The following is a 20,168-nucleotide window of genomic DNA, read 5'->3' as shown; positions in this document are numbered from 1 at the left end:
GTGGGAGTGGATGAGCTGAGTTAGTGAACAGGGCTTTCTCATCTTCATTTCTCTGACCCTTAGTTGCAGAAAATACAGGACATTTGAAAATTACAGCCCTACTTTGTTCAAATAATGACTCTGCTTAGCTTAGGACTTAAGCCCTTGCTAAGGCATAGTGTTTATTTTATTTTAGAATTTAATTGAAGGCTGTCCCTGGTTTCAGAGGAAGACTTTAAGAATAGTAGGTGTTGGGACACATTTGGGACAAGTGTAAAGAGAAGATGACTTTTCAAAGCTATAGACCCTTCCCTCAGACCCATGCCCAAAGGGCAGCAATGGAGACAGTGATGACTAACTGAGCAGCTGGCTGGTGCCAGTGGGGAGCAGCAAAGAAGAAGTGGTGGGGAACCAAGTAATCACAGAATCACAGAATGGCTGAGGTTGGAAGAGACCTCTTCAAGGTCATCTGGTCCAACCATCTGCTGAAAGCAGGGTCAGCTCTAGCAGAAATTCCTCTCATTTCTAATTTTTACCTAATCCCAGAGGACCTCTCCACACACTTGGAGGCAGTGTGTGGGAGGGCTTGGAACTCAGGAGTCCCTTGTTCCACCTCCAGCTTCTTTACAGTCAGAATATCAGCCGGCCTTGCCATTCCCAGTACTCCCCATGGAAGAACTCTCCTGCCTCTGATCCAGTTTTTGTTCTATGTCCTGAAACTTTTTGTTACTGGTTCCTCACAACCTGCAATATTTAACCCTCCTGACCTTGAAGGCCGCAGATAAGACGTCAGTAGGAAAGGTGCACCAAAGAGAATAATTAATAACCCACCTCCTGGTGTGAGGTTTGAGTTTCAACAGAAAGGATGGAGGACACCCTCAAATGCTGCTATTGTTACAGACCCTCACCTGCCTCACACATAATGCAATACTTTGGTCTCCAAAGTGTAAAGTATATATATTTTTTCTTTAAATATGGAAAGGTGCTCCTCTTGGAACCCCAAAAGCTCACAAGTGTTGAGTGTGTAACTCCCACGAATGCCCATTTATCCCAACAGACACTGGCCAATTTCTTCAGCACCAGTGTTTCTTCCCATTGTGTTTCCTTCCACTTTGGACCGACCCCAGTCATTTTAATCTCCTATCTCCCACTTGAAGGAGATCACACCTCTGAGTAAAACAGCACAGGAAAGCTGAGGAAACCCACTCTGGGAGGAGACACCAGTGGTGGGACCAGATCTCCCAGGAAAATTCTTCTCTGTGCCAAGAGTGACCAAGACAGGTTACTGCACTATCAATGAGGGAGAAGCACGTGGTAACCAATTAGAGAATACCAGGACTATGCCCTGGCTTCAACAGAGCCACTGACAAAAAAGAAACCAGCTAACTACTTCTTGGAAGGAATACAAAATTCGTTTGGACTCACCTCCCAGAAGAGGGAAACACACTGTTTTTTTTGTTCTAGAACATATGTCAGAGGTATCATGAACAGAAGAGAAGCAGTCACCCTGACAGGAATCCTGCCAGCAGAAAAAGGAGCAAGTTCAGACTAACCAAGTTCACCAGGGAGGAGACAAGGGTGGGAGGGCCTGGAGCGGCAGAGGCTTTTTAAATAGTAAGACCAATTGTTCTTGGGGTACCCAGACCGCTGAGCTGGGTATGGCAGCAGACAGATAATGGCGAGCAGAATGAAGCCCCCATAATCCAAGGGGAAATGGGTAGCACCCTGCTACACCACTTAGACAATATGCAAGTCTATGGGGCTGGATGGGATCCACCCAAGGGTACTGAGGGGGCTGGCAGAAGCCACTTTCACCAGCCATTTTCAATCATTCTTGCAGTAATACAACTCCCTAACAAAAAAGAGGGTTGTACCATACAAAGCGGAAGTAAAACAAAATTGGACAACCACCTGGTCATTAGAAAAATTGCTGTTACGGCTAAGCCATGTGAAAACAGAGCCCTGGGCAGGTTGAGACAATTTCATGCAAAGCAAGCTTGACAAGGCTGAGCCTGGCACAGTCAGTGCCAGGTCGGTGGCCCTTCACCAGCAATGGCAATATTGTATTCCTGGGCTACGCTGCATGGCTCAGCTCTGTGCTGAGTGCTCATACTCTGCCAGGTATGAGCAGGGTAGATGCCTGTGGAGAAGACAGGGTGGAGGGCTGGTGGTGTGGCAGCACAGGGGTCTGTGGAGAACATGAGGAGCAGAATCACCCTGGCCTTACCAGAGGTGTGGATTAGGGTGTCAAAGAGGTTAAAACATGTGAAGAAATTTCAGCACAGGCCAGAAGCTTGTTGTGGAGTCACCAGCCAAGAATTGTGCCACTCAGGTGTGCCCACCAACCGCTCAGACTAAACTAAACACCCACATGTTCTCTATGGATAAAAAGAAAAGCATGAGAGCATACTGTGGCCATGATTGCCTGACAGCTTAGGAGCTCCAGCAGAAGTTTTAGCTGAAACCCAAATGAAATGAAGCAACGCCATGTTAAAGCAGTCAAAGTCTCTCCTCCTCCAGGGTGAAGCGTGGTGGGGAAGGATTCAAAGAGCAAGCCCTTTCTTAAGTGAAGGGCAAGGAGCAACAATGTCTCCCAGACAAGCTATCTTCACTCACAGAATGTGGTGTCCCAGCAGCTTTCCCAGCTTGCTTTCCGTCTTTTGTAGTGTGAAATATTGGAATGTGTCCATGGGCTGGGGCCAGAGAAGGGGTCCTGCATATAAGATCACAGGGGGAGAGGAGGGGAGGGGAGGGGAGGGAAGGAGAGGGGAGGGGAGAAGAGGCAAATGGTTATGGAAACAATCATAAAAAACCCTTTTTAGGCCACGAAGCATTGTTAGGGCTGTGGCCACTGCTTCCTGCCCTAAAGTGTTCCCAGGCACAAACCCCAAACGGGCAAGAAAAACCTGTTCAGTCAGGGGTACGTGCCTGCCTTCTCCATTCCCTTCACCCTTGCTTGCTTGCTGCAAAATTCAGGCTCCTGCTGTGGCACGTCCCCCTAGGGAGCCAAGTCCTTGGCTGTGAGCCTGGAGGTGGCTGGGCAACACACTGCTGGACCTCGCAGGGTGACCAGCCAAGCTGGGGGCCAGCACGCCTGCTGTTCTTCAGCTGGAAAGACCTGTGTTATGCTCTTACCTGATGGGGAAGAAGAGGAAAAGAGAAAAGGTGTGTCTGTGCTCTCCGACAGGATGGTAGATCAGTTGCTGGAAGGGACAGCAGAGAGAGAGGAGAAGAAAGGCTGCGCTTTGCTCGTGTGCTGCTCTGCAGCTTCAGTCTGTGCAGACTACTTGTTAGAGTACTCATCCTGTAACCACTGGCCAAGAATTCAAGTCCCATTAAAGCCTGCATCCTATTGCATCCTATTACATGCTCTAACCAACGATGTTCACCAAGAACCCAGTGCCAAAAAAGCTGTGGGTAAGAGTGGAAGTTGAGTACAGCCCTTCTGCTCCTCTCTCCCTCTGCCCTCCCTGCAAAGTGCAATTCAGGAACCTCGCAAAGAGATAAAAGCCAGGACAGAGACACCCTTTCTCGCCCCTCCGCCTCCTTTCCCATGAGATGAGAGCATAACACAACTCCTTCTACATCAAGGCCAGCAGGCAGGCAGTGTGCAAGGCCAGCAGGAAGGCAGTGTGGTATCCATGCTGACCCACGCTCAGACTGGCTGTCCAAGGTCAAACTGCCCAAGAGATGCCTCAGAGAAGCTTGGGTTTTGCTGAGGCTGAGCAAAGCTGAGGGGAAAGGAGAGAGCATGCCTCTCTACCTAACTCAGCAGGCTTGGAGTGCCAGCTCTGGGCACATGCCTGGAAACCCTTGAGGGCAGGAGGCAGACAGTAAAGGCCTGACTGAGTTCCCAGACACCTTCCCCTTGGCGTTGAGACTTGGCAGGAATCTTCAGTGAGAGGGGCTTCAGTGAGACTTGGCAGGAGTCTTCTGTGAGAGGGGCAGGTCTGAAGAACAAAAGTGGATTGCAAGTTTATGCGTGCTTCTCCTCAGCCACCTCCTTGTCAAATCAATTGGAGCAATTTAATACCTTTAAAACAAGAACAGAAAAGCCCAAATCAGGAAGATTGCACTCCCCAGCACTTTGGATTTATTGTCTGGCTTTCTACTTCAACTGCTTTAGGGCACTTGGAGTAACCAGCAGCGCAGAGCACTGGCAGATATATCCCTGGCTTCTTCACAGGTATTGTCAACCTGATAACTTCTATACAGTCTACCTTTGCCGTGAAAAAAGTTCTTTTGTCACGCAGACCTGCTCTCATTACATGCAGAAATTTTCCTGCTTCAAGTGTGTGTGTGTTTGTGCATGTGTGCGCACACGTGCATGTGCATGTGTGTGTGTGTTGAATATCTCCCCTTCTTTGCATGCAGTAGTATTCCAGCAGGGAGGCACAGAATGAGGTCAGTGTCTAATGGGAGCAGTTAAAGCTCATCTGTTTAAAACTTGCCTTGTCAAATCTAGAGCGAGCAAAGAGGTTGTGCTCTTTGGGGATGGGGAAGGACACCCTCCATCACATCTATGAAGGGGACTAAACTCTGAGCAACAAAAGAGGCATTTCATGTGCTTAGTTTTTCAGTTATGGCTGAAAATACAACTCTGGCCCCTGCCATGATCAATCAGGAGATGACAGTGGTGATACCTGTGAAGCCGTGAGCCCACAGGTTGCTGCTCACAGGGTTGGAAGCTGCTACTCACAGGGTTGCTGCTGCTGCATCCTCTACTGCACAGAGCCAAAGCGACAGGGAAAGGTAGGTAACAAAGTCTGCACTCCAGCCAAAGTGTGAACTGGCACCTGTGTATCACAGCACTGAGAGCAGAAGTCAGGTGGGCAATGGCCTCTGGAGGTCATCTGGACATCAGTCCTACTCAAAGGAAGGCCAAAGGCAAAGCTTGATCAGGTTGCCGAAGGCCTTGTCCAGCTGAGCTGTGAATGTTTCCCAGGATGGAGGCGCTGCAAGTCTCTCTGGGAAGCTTGCACTCCTATTGATCGTCTCTTGTGGTAAGAGCACTTATTTTCTCCTGTCCTTCCTGCAACTTGCAATCATTGCCTCTTGTCCCTTTGCTGTGCACGTCCGAGAAGAGTTGGGTTCCACCTTCTCTCTGCCTCCCTGTGGGCACCTGAGGGAGACCACAGTGTCCCCTCCTCAGCTTTCTCTTTCAAGGCTCAACAAATAACCTGGTGGGTGTTTGTAACTTAGGGGTGATCCCGGAGGGTCTGCCCAAACAGCCTCTTGGTGCATGCCATGTGCTCCAGACCCTTAGCCATCTTGATGGCCTCCTCTAGTGGCTGACCACTTTGTCAGTGTCCTTCTTATACTGGTGGTAACAGAGCAGACACAAGACACTGAACGTCACGCTGAGAAAACCCAGAGCAGCAGAAGGGGCCAATGATCACTTCCCTTGACCTGCTGGTTGTGCTCTCCCTTTTGCAGCCACTCTGTGAGTGGCCTTCATTGCTGTGAGGCTGCACTGCTGACTCCGGCTCATCTCCGTGTTCACCAGGACAACTCAGATCCTTTCCTGTGGGGCTGCAGCCTGGCCAGTCTGGCTTTGTCCTGCACCATTCCAGGGGGTTGCTTTAAGTAGCCTGCAGGATGTCACATCTGTGTAGTTGAACTTTGCAGGTGCCCTGTCAGCCCTCTCTTTTGGGTTCTCAAAGGCCCCCTGAAGGGCAGCCCTCCCTTCCAGCATATCTTCTGCCCCTTTGGATCTGCCCCAGCTTGCTGTTGTCCATGAACTTGCCAAGAGTGTTGCCTGCTCCACTGTCCAGGCTGCTGATGGAGACACGAAAGGGATCAGCATCAGGCTCGACACCTGAGGAATGACACCTGTAACTTGGCCTGGAAAGCTGGAACTGTGTGCAGAAGTGCAGCAGCAGTAGCCAGCCCTGATTTCTCAGGGCAGCTGGTGAGACCATCAGGCAGAGTCACGCCATGCACAAAGCACCTGTGGAACTGCTCCCGGCAGGTTGCTGTGGGGGCCAGAGGCCTCTGTGGGGAGAGCAAGGGGAGAGGGCACATCTGGGTGTTTTGGAAGAGTGATCCGACTCTCTACAAGGAGAGTCCTAACCCTCCCCTAGGCCACACGCATGATCCCTGGAAGCAGGAAAGGAGATGGGAGGGTGGTTACAGGAGGGGCTGATACAGCCCCAATAGTGGCAGAGCTGCAGCTTAATCACGGGGGCAGGACAGCCAGGCCTTTCCTGTACCATCCTCAGTCCTCCTTCCCTACTTCCTTTGGGCACTCGGGGAGTGAGTTTCCAAGCCCAGGGAAGGGCTCAGTACCATTTGCTATGAGTGTCTACACGCCTGTGGTACCCATCTCCTTCCCCCTCAATCAGGCTCCTGAGGTCCCCAGGCAGGAGCCCTCTCCCCCTCTGGTGCTCTCAGGCTGTGACCTGAGTCATTGTTGAGTGCTCTAGAAAGGCACTGGCACTCGTCCCTTTTCAGCTTCTCCTGGCGTGTGTGTTTGCTGGAGTCTGCTCCCCCTGGAGCTAGGTGGCTCTCCATCCCTGGGAGTGGGAAGGTCTGGTCTCCCCCCATCTTGGTGCTCCAGTGCTCAGGATTTGCACTCCCTCTGCATCAGCCTGAGCTTCAGTCCCAGCCAGGGAAAAGGGTCCTTCTGCCATGCAGGATTTCACCCTTCTCCTCTGTGAGCGGTGCTGTCCAAATTTGGCTGAGGTGTCACAGCCCTGCCCCTGGTGTCAGCAGCCTTTTAGCACTGTTGGCTGCAGATCGGTCTCCTGCTCCGACGCACAAGAAAAGCAGCTTCCCAAGTTTTTGGTCTTTGGGCTGGGACAGATTGGGGGAGGCCTCTGCACCTTCCCCACAAGGGGCTTGGTGCAGTGAGGGAGCATGCGTGTCAGGATTCAGCCTGGGAAAGGTTCTGCCCTGCCCATATGGCTCTTGCAAGTGGGACTCTGCTAAAGGCACCTTGAAGAGCAGCACCCAACTCGGCCGATCCTCCCTGGCCCCTTCCATGACCTGCCTTCACTTCAGTCCCCCCTTGGAGGCCCACCTGGCTGCTGCCTCCTCTTGGCTGCATCTTGGCCCTCACTGCACGCATCCCGCTCTGCACTGCAAATCCCTTGCCTGCCTCACTAAACAGGTCCTGGTGCCACCCCACCATGCTACGGGCCTCAGCTACCAGGAAGGACACGGCCCTCTCTCCTCCTCCTCCAGCCTGCCTGTCTCTCCTTCATGTGCTCCAGTAACAGAGCCCAGGAGGGCACTGGGCTTTTGTGTCCTGCCCTCTAACCTCCCATGTGTTTTTCCCTGTGTCCCCAGGGACCAGAAATGCCTTGTGAGCAGAAATGTTCACAGCAAAAATGAAGCTCTCAAGGCTCATCTACTTTCAGTCCTTGTCAGGGGTGAGATTCAACCAACCCCTCCGAGAGACTTTGACCTTAGGCCAGCACCTCGGACTTGCCCTTGGCTGGACTGTGCATGAGTGAACAATGGACCCCCTCAGGCCTCTCCTCGGGAGCACAGCGGGGTGTGTCCCGCCAGTGCTGTGGGAGATGCGTGCTAGATTCCCCAACGGCAAGGAGGTTCCCTTTCCTTTTGCAAAAGCAAAAACCTTTGAGACCAACCATCCATCCTAACCCAAAGTGCCCTGAGCTGCCACTCCCTCCAGTAAGGACTTGACCTTTCTGGTGCAGGAGCAGAGGGGAGCAAAGGGGGAGGCCTTTACTCTCTGCTTTGAAGGGACAGCTCTGCCTTCTGGGCTGGAATTTCCCTTCTCACTTTTCCACACCAGCACAGCTTTCTGTAGGCATGGCAGCTTTGTTGTGCCAACAGCTTTGTTGTGCCTACAGCAGCAGATTGTGACGGATGCACTTGACTTCCTTAACCAAACTAGCGGTAGTTTGGTACGTACAGGCTCCAAAGGAGGTAAAGGCCTAAGCCCTAACTGAGCCAAGAACTCCTCTAGTTCCAGTCTGTTCTCTGGAAACCCACAAAGGAACAGAGTGACACGGTGAGCATCGACGCATATGAGCTTGGAACACCGATCATGCGATTAACACAGGAATAGCAGGTGGCTTTTCCAAGACTCAGTTATCAAAGAGCAAAGCAAGCTGTGGCTACAAGGAGTCTCATACATACCTTTTCCATCACATGTAATTAGGCTACAACCCAAACGCTTTATTCCATAAATATGACAGCCTAAGTGAGCCGCCTTTGAGCTCTCCCTGCTAAGCAGATGGCTGCATGGTGGTGATCTCCCCTTGAGCTGGGATGTGTCTCAAGGTTGTTCCTCAAGGCAGAGAGACCTCTCACCAGCTGCAGAACTTGGGTATTATAGCATAACCTTGTATTATAGTGCACTACGATTCTGTATTGGTAAATTTGATTCTGTATTGGTAACTTTGAATCATTGTTATATCCTTTCTGTAGTAAGTCAGTGAACCGTGCCATCGAACTTTGTTAAGTTGCACTTTTAAATATTTCATATTTCAATATGGTGGTGGTTCTTTAAGCGGTCTAAATGGACCATTTGCAACACAAATTCACACTTCATGGAGACATAGAGGAGAAGTGTGAAGTTCCTGCACAGCTGCACTGTTGCAGTCTTAGGTGGTTCACAGAGCTGGGGTGGGATATTGGGCATGAGTGGACTGCTGCCGTGGATGTGGAGAAGCTTTTTAGAAAGGACAATGAGGGAAGACAGAGGAGGGGTGGTTGTGCTTCCTGCAAGGAACTGGCCACAATACACAAAGCTTTCCCATGGAGAGGGTGAGGATCCCCACAACAGTCTGTTTGTCAGGACTGGAGGGGAAGGCACGCAGTCAAGAGGAGGACATGGTCATAGGAGGCTAAGAAGCAGAATGATGAAACTGGGAGCTCATGAGAGCCTTGAAGCTTCAAGTTTCAAACTTCAAGAGGAGTTCGGCTTTTCCAGGGTAATGATAGGCAGGATGGTTTTTCACGCCCCTAGAGACACACACACAGACACTAACAGGCCCTATGGTGTCTCTGGCAGTTGGCCAGGACCCTCTGGTGCCTCCTGTAGCCTACTCCTTCTGTGACCTCACCCTTAGAGGCACACACCCATACGTGGCTCCCAAGCGGCTTTACCCACTCGCCGCAGCATCTGGCTTGATGCTCGAGAGCAACCACACGCTGACTTGCATACCCTCACACGCTCCACTTGCTGGCACGTTATTTCCACTCACCCTGGTCTGTCCAGGTGCCGGCACCCCAGACAAACAGTCCCAGTGACCTCTGGTCCCACTCCAGTGACTGGCACCACCCAGGCAGCAACCACGGCGACCTGTGGTTTGACTCCAGTTGCTGGCCCCTAGGCTTCCATACCCACACATACGCACAGAATAGAGAGCCCCTCACCAGGGAGAAGAGTTAGGAATAGAGCTTAAGAAGAACACAGGACAGGCTGCGCTGATCCGAAGCAGGGCAGGGCCAGGCAAGCATCCCGAACAGCAACCAATTCTTGAGTGACAGCCATGTTGTCCCATCTTCCCTCTACTTTTCCCACGTTTCTTCCTCCCAGGACCACCCTGAACCCTCCCTTCCCCCACCTCTGGTTCCTCTCCCCAAACATTCCATACCCACTCTCGTGCCGTCCTGTCATGCTCTTCCCCTGCACTCAGCACAGTTTTCCAGTACTTAAAGGCCACTACAAAGAGGACGGAGACTCTCTCTTAACAAAGAGCCACATGGAGAGGACAGGGAGCAACTGGGAGAGGTTTTACCTTGATATAAGAAAGACATCTTCTACAGTGAGGACAATCATTCACTGCAACAGCCTCCCCAGGGACGTGGTAGAGTCCCCATGACTGGGAGGTTTTCAAGATGCGCTTGGACAGGGTGCTAGATAATCTCATCTAGGCTCCCTTTCCCACAGAAGCTTGCACCAGAGGATCTTTGGAGGTCCCTGCCACTCGGGGCGATTCTCTCATTCTATCAATATTCGGGCTTCCTTCATTCTGTGTTTTGTGGCTTTCGAGGGGTGCCGATGAGTACTGGGGCTCCTTCCACAAGAGCTCTCACCCCAAGCTGGCCTTGTCTCCATTGCTATGGGATGTCAGGGGCAAAAGACGAGGCTCTCTCAAAGCCAGGAACTAGGGAGAAAGCCCGAGTTTTACCAAGCGAGGAACTCTTTTGGACACTCAGCTGGTTGGGATTGGAGAAGAGGGGAGAATGAAACAGGACTCTCTTGCAAAGCTGATGCCCAATGTCTTTAATGAGAAAATCAAAGGACAATGGAAAAGGCGAGAGCTTAAGCAATGCATTTTGGAGGAGGCTGAGTAAAGCTCAGAGAAGTGCTGCCATCTGAAGGAAAACCTCCACGCCAGGGATGCTGCTTTTCCAACTCCCCTTCAAGGCTCTGGCAGTCATGTATCTCCTAGACCCATTGCTACGGAAGGAAGGAGGAGGTATTTGGTGGGGAGCGTAAGGCAAAGCAGAGCAAGAGGGGGAAAGAGAGAGGCTTCCTTGGGAAGAGACGGAAGGCCAGCGCAGGCCCCTTCCTCCAGCTAGTGGGAGCGGTGGGAGCTGGGGTACCTGCAGACCATGGCCGCGCTCTCAGGGCTGGCTCCAGGGCTTTCCTGGAGGCTCCCGGCGCTCAACCACGGGGAGGCAATATACGGCCTTCAGCATAAGAGATTGCCCCGTCCCAGAGGCCCGCAGAGCCCACGGCCCAGACCGGACCACCCAAAGCCCCCCAGCCCCAGGGAGCCCCCAGAAGCGATGGGCACACTGCCAGCGCTGAGAGAGCTCCCCACGGCAGCCGACGCGGTGGATCCCACGGCTGTGCTCTGAGGGAAGGAGCTGAGGATTGGGCCCGGCAGCGTCACCAGGACTGGCGAGGGCTGGATGGCAACGCTGGAGTCGGCGCACCGGATGACGCAGGGCTCGTTGCAGCTGTTGGCAAGCGGGGTTGGGCCGCAGGCAGCTGGCAGGCACGGGCTGTAGCACGCCATGTCTCGCGGAGGGAGGCGACCCTGCAAGACCGGGAGGGAGCAGAGGGCATTAGCTGTCGGGCCCTTTCAGACCTCCAGCTTGGCTCCTCTGAGAACGGGCAGTGCCTGGGTCAGGTCAGATCTCCCTGGCAAGTTCCTTTCCGTGCCAAGAGTGACCAAGGCAGGTTGCTGCACTATGGATGGGGGAGGAAGCACATCGTGTCCGGTTAAATGGTACTGGTCATGCAGCCTCAGACTTCAGCAGAGCCACTGCTACAAAGGAGCCAAACTGACTCCCTCTCGGAAGGGAACAAAGCCTTCCCTCTTCCCTCACCACCTCACCTCCCAGAAGAGGGAAGCCCAGTGTATTTTCAAGCCTGGACCACGTATCAGAAGGAGCACGCGCAGAAGGGAAGCAGTCCCCCAGCCAGAAATCCTCCCAGCAGGAAGAGAAGGAGTGAGTTCAGACTTACCAAGTTCACCGTGGAGAGCAAGGGAAGAGATATGGATGGAAGGGCCTGGAGTGGCACAGGCTTTTTATATGGTGAGCCGGCGCCTCAGGAGACCTGGAACACACCTTCTTTGTGCAGCACGTCAACGGAGAGCAATTTGAGGCTTGCAAAGCACAGCCAAGAGATGAAGAACTTGTCTCTTTCATCTGAAAGGTCTGGCTTGCATTTCCCTGTTGGGTGAGAGCACAGTGATTCATTAGATGCTGGCTCCTCAAAGCAACGGTCATTTGGGGTCCCATGCCAGTTCCCAGGAAAGGGTTTCCGTAGCTCCAGGCCCTGTGTGTGGCTTGTGCACATCTTTGTTGGGCACGTGACTACCACGCTCAGTCAGGCCTTCAGCTGTGGAGCCCTCCAGACGAAGGCCACTCACGTGGGCCTCCTGTTGAAGGGCTGAGGCTGACCTTGAGAAACACAAGGCCCCGCAGGGCCATGGAAGGGCTCAGCAATCAGCCAAGCCCCGGCTGGATGCCTGTCCGGCTGAGAGACACGGAGAGGAGGGGACTCAGCCCCCTAGAGGTGGTTGGAAGATGAAGGCCAAAGAAGGAGATGTGAGATGCAGAGAAGCACCACGGTGTGAAGGGATGGGGGCACTGGGACCATTCCTAGAGGTGGCCAGGTAGCTCTGTGGTGGCCTCAAAACAAAGGAAAAAAGGGGAAGGGGGGAAGAAACAAGGTCTCGTTCTGTGGAAATCTGTCAATGCTCATTCTCAGAATCCTCATGCTCAAAGTGGGTAGTCAGCCCCAAGGGTGCAAGGTCAAAGTGGCTGAGGAGTACACTCATAGCATTTGCCTGAGGGTGCTTTTCACTTTTGGTTGCCTTGCCAGCCCTGGGAAGGACGTGTCCTCTTGTGGCTGCAGTTCAAAGCAGAAGGCATCTTGCGGAGCAAGGATGGGCCTGTGCTGTCCGCTTCCTGCCCTCAGGTGTTACCCCGTGCCTGCTGAGGCAGGTGGATGCACGTGCCCTCTCCCGCTGCCTCAGCTTTGCTCAGGCGCAGCAAAGGCCAGGCTCCTCATGCAGTAGAGGAATGCCTCCCCACCCTTCCCACATGCAGCAGCGGGGCAGGATGGCAGGCCAAGGAGGAGAGTAGCCCAGCGATGGTAGTCACTGCCTGCTGTAGCGGAGCTGTGATGGGCTGTGTCATGCTCCTGCCTGGTGGCAAAGGAGGCTACGTGAGGAGCAGAGTGTCTGTCCTGGCGTCTGCTCCTCTTTGCACGACCTCTCAATTGCGGGAAGGGAGAGCAGAGAGGGAGGAGCAGCAAGGCTGTACATCAGTAGTTTGAGTGCTCAGCCATTAGTGCACTGGCCGAGAACAGAGCAGCCATAGGGCAGGTCATGCCATTTGGGGAGTTTCCCTCGGGGTTGGTTCCTGCTGGCAGCTTCCCCTGCGGGGATTGCTGTGGGCACCCCGTGGCTCTTCTGCGGGGCTGGGCCACGTCTCAAAAGGCCACATCTCAGGGCTTTGGGGGCTGGAAGAGATGGGCAGCCACTTCCCTGCCCTTCAGCTGGGGACACGCTGGGGCTCGAGTGCCTCTCAAGTTCCTCCTCTCAAGTTCCTCCAAGGCCTCAGAGCCTTGCAGGAGGGAGCATCACTGGCTGCTTTGTCAGTGCACTTCCAGTTCCACCTGGAAAAGAGGCACGGGTGGCTGCCTCCCACCCTGGCGCCGTAGTGACTCCTGGGACCTCTTTCTGCCTGTACGGAGTGAGCACGTTTCTGCCGTGAGCTGTGGCACTGGGTTGACCGTCCCGGCAGGACGGCACTACAGCCCCAGAGCATGGCTCTGCTGGAAACAACGGCAGAAGTGAGACCGAGCCATCAATCCTTTGCAGCGGAAGCCAACAGCCCCCACCCAAGACCCTTCCCCCAAACGGCACGGCTGCCCGGCTGAGAGCGTGGCCCGTCTTCCCAAGCAGCACGGGCAGTCAGAGGCTTTTTCCAGGCAGCTCTTAGGGCTGGCGACACGCACCTGGCCTTTGAGCTCCCCCCAGACCTTTCCAGACCGGCACAGTCTCCACTATGGCTCACAGGGTAGCAGGGAGCACCATCTGGTGCCACTCAGTGGCTGCAGCCTCAGTCCGGTGGCCTGTCACGCCCGTCTGTCAAAAAAAGCAGGCTCCCCAGGCCCTGGATACATCGTGTTGGCAACTTGCCTCCATTTGGTCTGTGCTCCACAAACGTGCGGGAGTGGGAATGTCAGGGCATGTCCGTGCTGTCCTCCTTTGGCTGCTGTTTCACCAAGGAGCATGACAGGATTTCAAGGAGTCACCAAGTGGTTGGGCAAGACGCTAACAGCCCTGACAACACTGTACAAAAAGCTGCATTTCTGCAGGAATGGGGACAGGAGGTTGCGCCTAGGGTCCCCTGCACACCTAAATTCCTTTCCCCCAGAGCCCCTGATGCCAGTGCCTGGATGATTTGCACCAAGGTGGAGCTGAGGTGTCTCATAGTGCCTCAGCACTTTTGGGTGACTCCGAGGTGGTCTGCTGGTGCCACCTCGCAATTAAAGGGCCCTGAATGTGCCAATCCATCCCTGAGCCAGGGAAAACAAGCCAGACCCTCTGGGTCAGTGACCCGAACAAGCCACCCGGCCATAATGCAAAGGTGAGTGTCGTTTGGGAAGACTGCGCCAAAGCAGACAGGTCTACTTGGTGATGGCTCGCTTTCAGGCATGAGTCAGCAGGCTCCTTCATCGCTGTCCAGGGCCACGTTGAGCCTTTGCTTCTCCTCGGGACAGTAACGAGTAAAGTCCTGGCAGGCAAGGCAAGGGCTGTGCAGTTCCCAAAGAAAACACTCTGGCCTTTGCTGACCGAAGACAACAGCTGAACTGCTGAGCTCCCTTTGCATGGCTGGAAAGTGTGTGCATCACCGAGGCCCGAGGGGAGCAGAGATCTGCCACCGAGAAGCCTGATCCTCTCCAGCAATGGCCTGTGTCCCCGTCCCTGTACACAGCGGGGTTTCTCTCCAGACCGCAGGAGGGCCTTGTTTGACGACCCCCTTCCAATCACCCCAGGGATCTGAGTCTCCTCCGTTCTCTGTCCCTCAGCAGAACAGCCGTCCTGCAGAGGCTTGGCTGGGCTCTGAGCAGGCACTGGGGTTGCTCAGGGTCGGCCTCAGCCCGCCAAAGAGAGACCCTTCTGAGCGGCCTTCAGGCATGCCCCGCTGGCAAAGTCCTAAGTAAGTGGCGGCCATGTTCCCCAGGAAGGGCAGGACGCGCACAACACCTCCTCCTGGCCTGAATCTGCTGCAAGGCTTCACCAGCAACTGGCATGAGACCTCAAACGAGCGTTGGTCTGGGGAAGAAACATAATTGCTATCAACCAAATCACTTCAGTGCTGCCCAGGATGAAAAGGGAGCCAAGCATTTCTGGCAAAGGAGGCATGTCTTTCGTCGACCAGCAGAGCTTTCAGAAGCCAAAATTGCTGTTTCTCAACATGCTTCGTGTTTGTGTCATTTTTCAGCTCCCCTGGGGCTCTGGGCCACAGTATAAAAGCGTGCCCAACTCCCAGCTCCTCCATCCTCTCCTCGTGCCTTCCTCTGCTCTGTGAAGGTGGTAAGTCTCAGTTCATTTTGCCTCTTGTCTCCTCGGTTGGCAGGACAGTTTTTGTGGGGAGGGCTGCATGCATTTTGCCTCCCTCATCCTGGGTGAACAGTCTAGGATGTGAAACAGGGCATTGGTTGGTTTCTTTGCCAGCTGTGGTTCTATCCAAGGCGCAGGACATACGGCCAGCACTCCCTACCCAATGCCCGGGCCCTTCCTCCACCATCCGCAGTTCAGCAATGCTCCTTTTGCATTATGGGCATGACAAGGAGCTTCCTCAGGAGAGCTAGTCCTACCATAGATGTCTTCTTCCGTAGTGGCTGCTGTCTTCAGGCGCCCTGTTGCGTTTTACTCAGACGTGTCCCCTCCTGAGAGCAGTGGGTGAGAGGAGCCTGCCCTGACAAGACCAGGGTTCTGGAGGGCGGGGGGCGGGGGAAGAAGGAGACCCATTTGGCTGAGTGAACAACTCCATGCTGGTACAAGGGCTGATGATCAGGAAGTACACAGCCTGATGCCAAGCAGAGGGAGCCTCTTGGTCTGCAGTGGAAAATCTTTCCCTGACTAAGGCCACAGCATCAAGGCTATGCTCAACCCGTCTGAAAAACCTGGCATCCATTTCCTCATACCGGGAGGGGACTTACTGAGGACTCTCTGAAGGGCACCTTCCCTAGCAAGCCTTCAAGGCTGAGCAGAAGGATTGTTGTGAAATATCCTCGCAGCCTGCAGACGTACCCTCGGTAATGGAGCAACTGGAGGCAGCAGAGTGCCTCCATGGGGCAGGCGTGCCTGGGAGTGGCAAGGCTGGCTGAGGTATAGGCTGCAAAGGAGCTTGACTTGGGCGGGGGGAGCTTCCAAACAGGAGGTTTGGACAGACCCTCTCGGGTGACCCTTCAGTTGCAAACAAATACCCACCGCAGGCCCACAACAATCACAGAAACCCCCTCTCTGCAGACACTGGCGGTCCATCAACCGTTGGGCCATGCCACTGCTTCTGCCTTTGAGAATGTTTACCAAGTGGGACCCTGCATTTCATGGGGCATTGCAAGTAACTCTGGCCAGATTATCCCGGCTCCTTGTGGGTGAGACATGCCAAGCAGGTGAGAGAAGGGCTCTTCAGTTATGGCAGGCTGTGACCAGGCAGCGGGGAGGTTAAGGCAGTGGAGAGGAGGCTGCATTGTGGTGTTCTGCCAAGTTGTGGGCCCTCCTGCCGGACACAGCTTTCTTGACTCGTGCCCCATGCTACATCTGTCTCTGCTGAGCGCCTAGGCACTGCCCGTTCTCAGAGGAGCCAAGCTGGAGGTCTGAAAGGGCCCGACAGCTAATGCCCTCTGCTCCCTCCCGGTCTTGCAGGGTCGCCTCCCTCCGCGAGACATGGCGTGCTACAGCCCGTGCCTGCCAGCTGCCTGCGGCCCAACCCCGCTTGCCAACAGCTGCAACGAGCCCTGCGTCATCCGGTGCGCCGACTCCAGCGTTGCCATCCAGCCCTCGCCAGTCCTGGTGACGCTGCCGGGCCCAATCCTCAGCTCCTTCCCTCAGAGCACAGCCGTGGGATCCACCGCGTCGGCTGCCGTGGGGAGCTCTCTCAGCGCTGGCAGTGTGCCCATCGCTTCTGGGGGCTCCCTGGGGCTGGGGGGCTTTGGGTGGTCCGGTCTGGGCCGTGGGCTCTGCGGGCCTCTGGGACGGGGCAATCTCTTATGCTGAAGGCCGTATATTGCCTCCCTGTGGTTGAGCGCTGGGAGCCTCCAGGAAAGCCCTGGAGCCAGCCCTGAGAGCACGGCCATGGTCTGCAGAGGAGCTGAGGTCCCACCGCTCCGCCTGGAGGAAGGGGCCTGCGGTGGCCTTCCGTCTCTTCCCAAGGAAGCCTCTCTCTTTCCCCCTCTTGCTCTGCTTTGCCTTACGCTCCCCACCAAATACCTCCTCCTTCCTTCCGTAGCAATGGGTCTAGGAGATACATGACTGCCAGAGCCTTGAAGGGGAGTTGGAAAAGCAGCATCCCTGGCGTGGAGGTTTTCCTTCAGATGGCAGCACTTCTCTGAGCTTCACTCAGCCTCCTCCAAAATGCATTGCTTAAGCTCTCGCCTTTTCCATTGTCCTTTGATTTTCTCATTAAAGACATTGGGCATCAGCTTTGCAAGAGAGTCCTGTTTCATTCTCCCCTCTTCTCCAATCCCAACCAGCTGAGTGTCCAAAAGAGTTCCTCGCTTGGTAAAACTCGGGCTTTCTCCCTAGTTCCTGGCTTTGAGAGAGCCTCGTCTTTTGCCCCGACATCCCATAGCGATGGAGACAAGGCCAGCTTGGGGTGAGAGCTCTTGTGGAAGGAGCCCCAGTACTCATCGGCACCCCTCGAAAGCCACAATACACAGTATGAAGGAAGCCCGAATATTGATAGAATGAGAGAATCGCCCCGAGTGGCAGGGACCTCCAAAGATCCTCTGGTGCAAGCTTCTGTGGGAAAGGGAGCCTAGATGAGATTATCTAGCACCCTGTCCAAGCGCATCTTGAAAACCTCCCAGTCATGGGGACTCTACCACGTCCCTGGGGAGGCTGTTGCAGTGAATGATTGTCCTCACTGTAGAAGATGTCTTTCTTATATCAAGGTAAAACCTCTCCCAGTTGCTCCCTGTCCTCTCCATGTGGCTCTTTGTTAAGAGAGAGTCTCCGTCCTCTTTGTAGTGGCCTTTAAGTACTGGAAAACTGTGCTGAGTGCAGGGGAAGAGCATGACAGGACGGCACGAGAGTGGGTATGGAATGTTTGGGGAGAGGAACCAGAGGTGGGGGAAGGGAGGGTTCAGGGTGGTCCTGGGAGGAAGAAACGTGGGAAAAGTAGAGGGAAGATGGGACAACATGGCTGTCACTCAAGAATTGGTTGCTGTTCGGGATGCTTGCCTGGCCCTGCCCTGCTTCGGATCAGCGCAGCCTGTCCTGTGTTCTTCTTAAGCTCTATTCCTAACTCTTCTCCCTGGTGAGGGGCTCTCTATTCTGTGCGTATGTGTGGGTATGGAAGCCTAGGGGCCAGCAACTGGAGTCAAACCACAGGTCGCCGTGGTTGCTGCCTGGGTGGTGCCAGTCACTGGAGTGGGACCAGAGGTCACTGGGACTGTTTGTCTGGGGTGCCGGCACCTGGACAGACCAGGGTGAGTGGAAATAACGTGCCAGCAAGTGGAGCGTGTGAGGGTATGCAAGTCAGCGTGTGGTTGCTCTCGAGCATCAAGCCAGATGCTGCAGCGAGTGGGTAAAGCCGCTTGGGAGCCACGTATGGGTGTGTGCCTCTAAGGGTGAGGTCACAGAAGGAGTAGGCTACAGGAGGCACCAGAGGGTCCTGGCCAACTGCCAGAGACACCTGTTAGTGTCTGTCTGCGAGCCTCTAGGGGCAAGAAACCGGGGGAGCTGGCTACCAGAAGGACCAGGGTGTCCAGGCCAACTGGAGCCAGGCACCAGCTACAGGGTAGAGGGGCTACAGTCTGAGCCCAGCTGATGGAGGGCTCCACGTTGTACAGGTGTGTAGTATTTTCCCACTCACAGACCTTCCTCGTGATTAGCCAGAAAGAGGACCTGGACGAGGCTGTGGGTGCCCTTTGTTGAGTGCTGAGTGTTTCTGCCTGGGCTGATGGGTGTGGTCGGCCATGTGTATATGGGTTGTATGCATGGATCTGTGTGTGTGTGTGTGCCTCCTGGGAGGCATGCACAGCCTGGCTGCTGGCTGGGCCTGGGGGCACGGAGCTGTGGCAGCCTGAGCTCTGCTGGGCTGCTGGGTTCAGCAGCCACCAAACAGAGAGGGATCCTTCTGGATTCGAACTGCCAGCGCAAGAGGCAGTGGGCACAAATTAAAACACCTGCAATTCCATCTCAAGGCAAGAATCCGCTTTCTTGCCGTCAGGGGTGTCACACAGTGGACCAGGTTGCGCAGAGAGGTTGTGGAGTCTCCGTCCTTGGAGGTACTCAAAACCAACTGGACTATGTGCTAAGCAACCAGCTCAAGGTGACCCTGCTGGAGCAGTTGGCTTGCACTAAAGGATCTCAGGAGGTCCCTTCCCACCCCAACGATTCTGAGATTCTGTGGACAGACGAGAGCAATGCCTCCCATAAAAGAATATCTTGCTTGAAATGTTCTGTGACAGAAGGTGGGTTACGCGTGTTTTGTTTTCGTTCCGCGGCTGGTTGAGCCTTCCTGAAGGCAAGGTAAACAGCATCCAGTGCTCTTCCCTTCTCCGCCAAGCTCGTCACCTCACTGTAGAAGGCTACCACCTTGGTTAAGCATGACTTCTCCTTTAGAAATCCTAAATGCTTACTGCTCCCAAGCGCTTTCCTGTGCTACCTATGTTTGGAAACTGCTTCCAGGATGGTTTGCTCTATCATCTTGCCAGGGATCGAGGAGAGGCTGACCATCATGTGAGTTGCCTGTATCTTCCTTCTTGCCCTTTTTGTTCCTCTTGCCTATGTGGAGACAGAAGAGGTTGAGGTGTGTCCTGAGCCACTTGAAAACCTTGCAAGTTCTTTTCAGGCAGCTCTCATCTCAAAACAAAGGCTTCCTTGGGGACACACATGGAGCTGCTCACACTCAGAAACTCAGAAACTCAGACCATTGTTGGGCTGGCCGACGAGGATGGGATTCGAACCCACGCGTGCAGAGCACAATGGATTAGCAGTCCATCGCCTTCACCACTCGGCCACCTCGTCAGCATGTGGCTACTGCTGCTCCTGCCGCTGCTGCCACTGTGGCTGCAACTGCTCCTCATTTTGCTGCTCCTGCTCCTGCTGCTCCTGCTCCTGCTCCTGCTCCTGCTCCTGCTCCAGCTCCAGCTCCAGCTCCAGCTCCAGCTCCTGCTTCTGACGCCTACAGCTTTTTATACTCTTTGACATGGGAGAGAGGAGACAGCCTCCACCTTTTGCCTTTTGGGACTGCTCCACTCTCCTGACAGCTGGGCTGAGCTCCGGGCACTTTGCGAAATAGGTCTCGGCGTTCACATCAGAAAACGACTGAACAGCAGAGCCCCACGCTCCTTCCCAGGAGGGAACACCAGAGAGTGCCCGCAGAGCAGCCCAGCACCTCCAAAAGACTTGAGCTTGACTTTGAGATTAATTTGTCACCAGCCACCTTCCCCTCACATTCTGGAAGGATACCACCAGCTCATATGGACAGGAGTCACTCACACTTGACTGGTGGACTTTTTTCACCAGGACAGAGCACGTGCCTCAGGCTTGGCCATGGCGCCT

At 54.4% G+C, this 20,168-nt stretch overlaps 1 non-coding gene across 1 annotated transcript; it reads right to left on the bottom strand.

Annotated features, from left to right (window-relative positions):
- Positions 1 to 19,549: 19,549 nt before the first annotated feature.
- On the bottom strand, positions 19,550 to 19,631 carry TRNAS-GCU (transfer RNA serine (anticodon GCU)). The gene has a single exon. It is a non-coding gene; the product is annotated as a tRNA-Ser (tRNA).
- Positions 19,632 to 20,168: the final 537 nt, after the last annotated feature.

The sequence above is a fragment of the Mycteria americana genome, chromosome 16 (genome assembly GCF_035582795.1).
Source record: "Mycteria americana isolate JAX WOST 10 ecotype Jacksonville Zoo and Gardens chromosome 16, USCA_MyAme_1.0, whole genome shotgun sequence".
Taxonomy (NCBI): domain Eukaryota; kingdom Metazoa; phylum Chordata; class Aves; order Ciconiiformes; family Ciconiidae; genus Mycteria; species Mycteria americana.
Note: the sequence above shows the minus strand (reverse complement) of the source record. Positions and strands in the feature narration are given on the sequence as shown.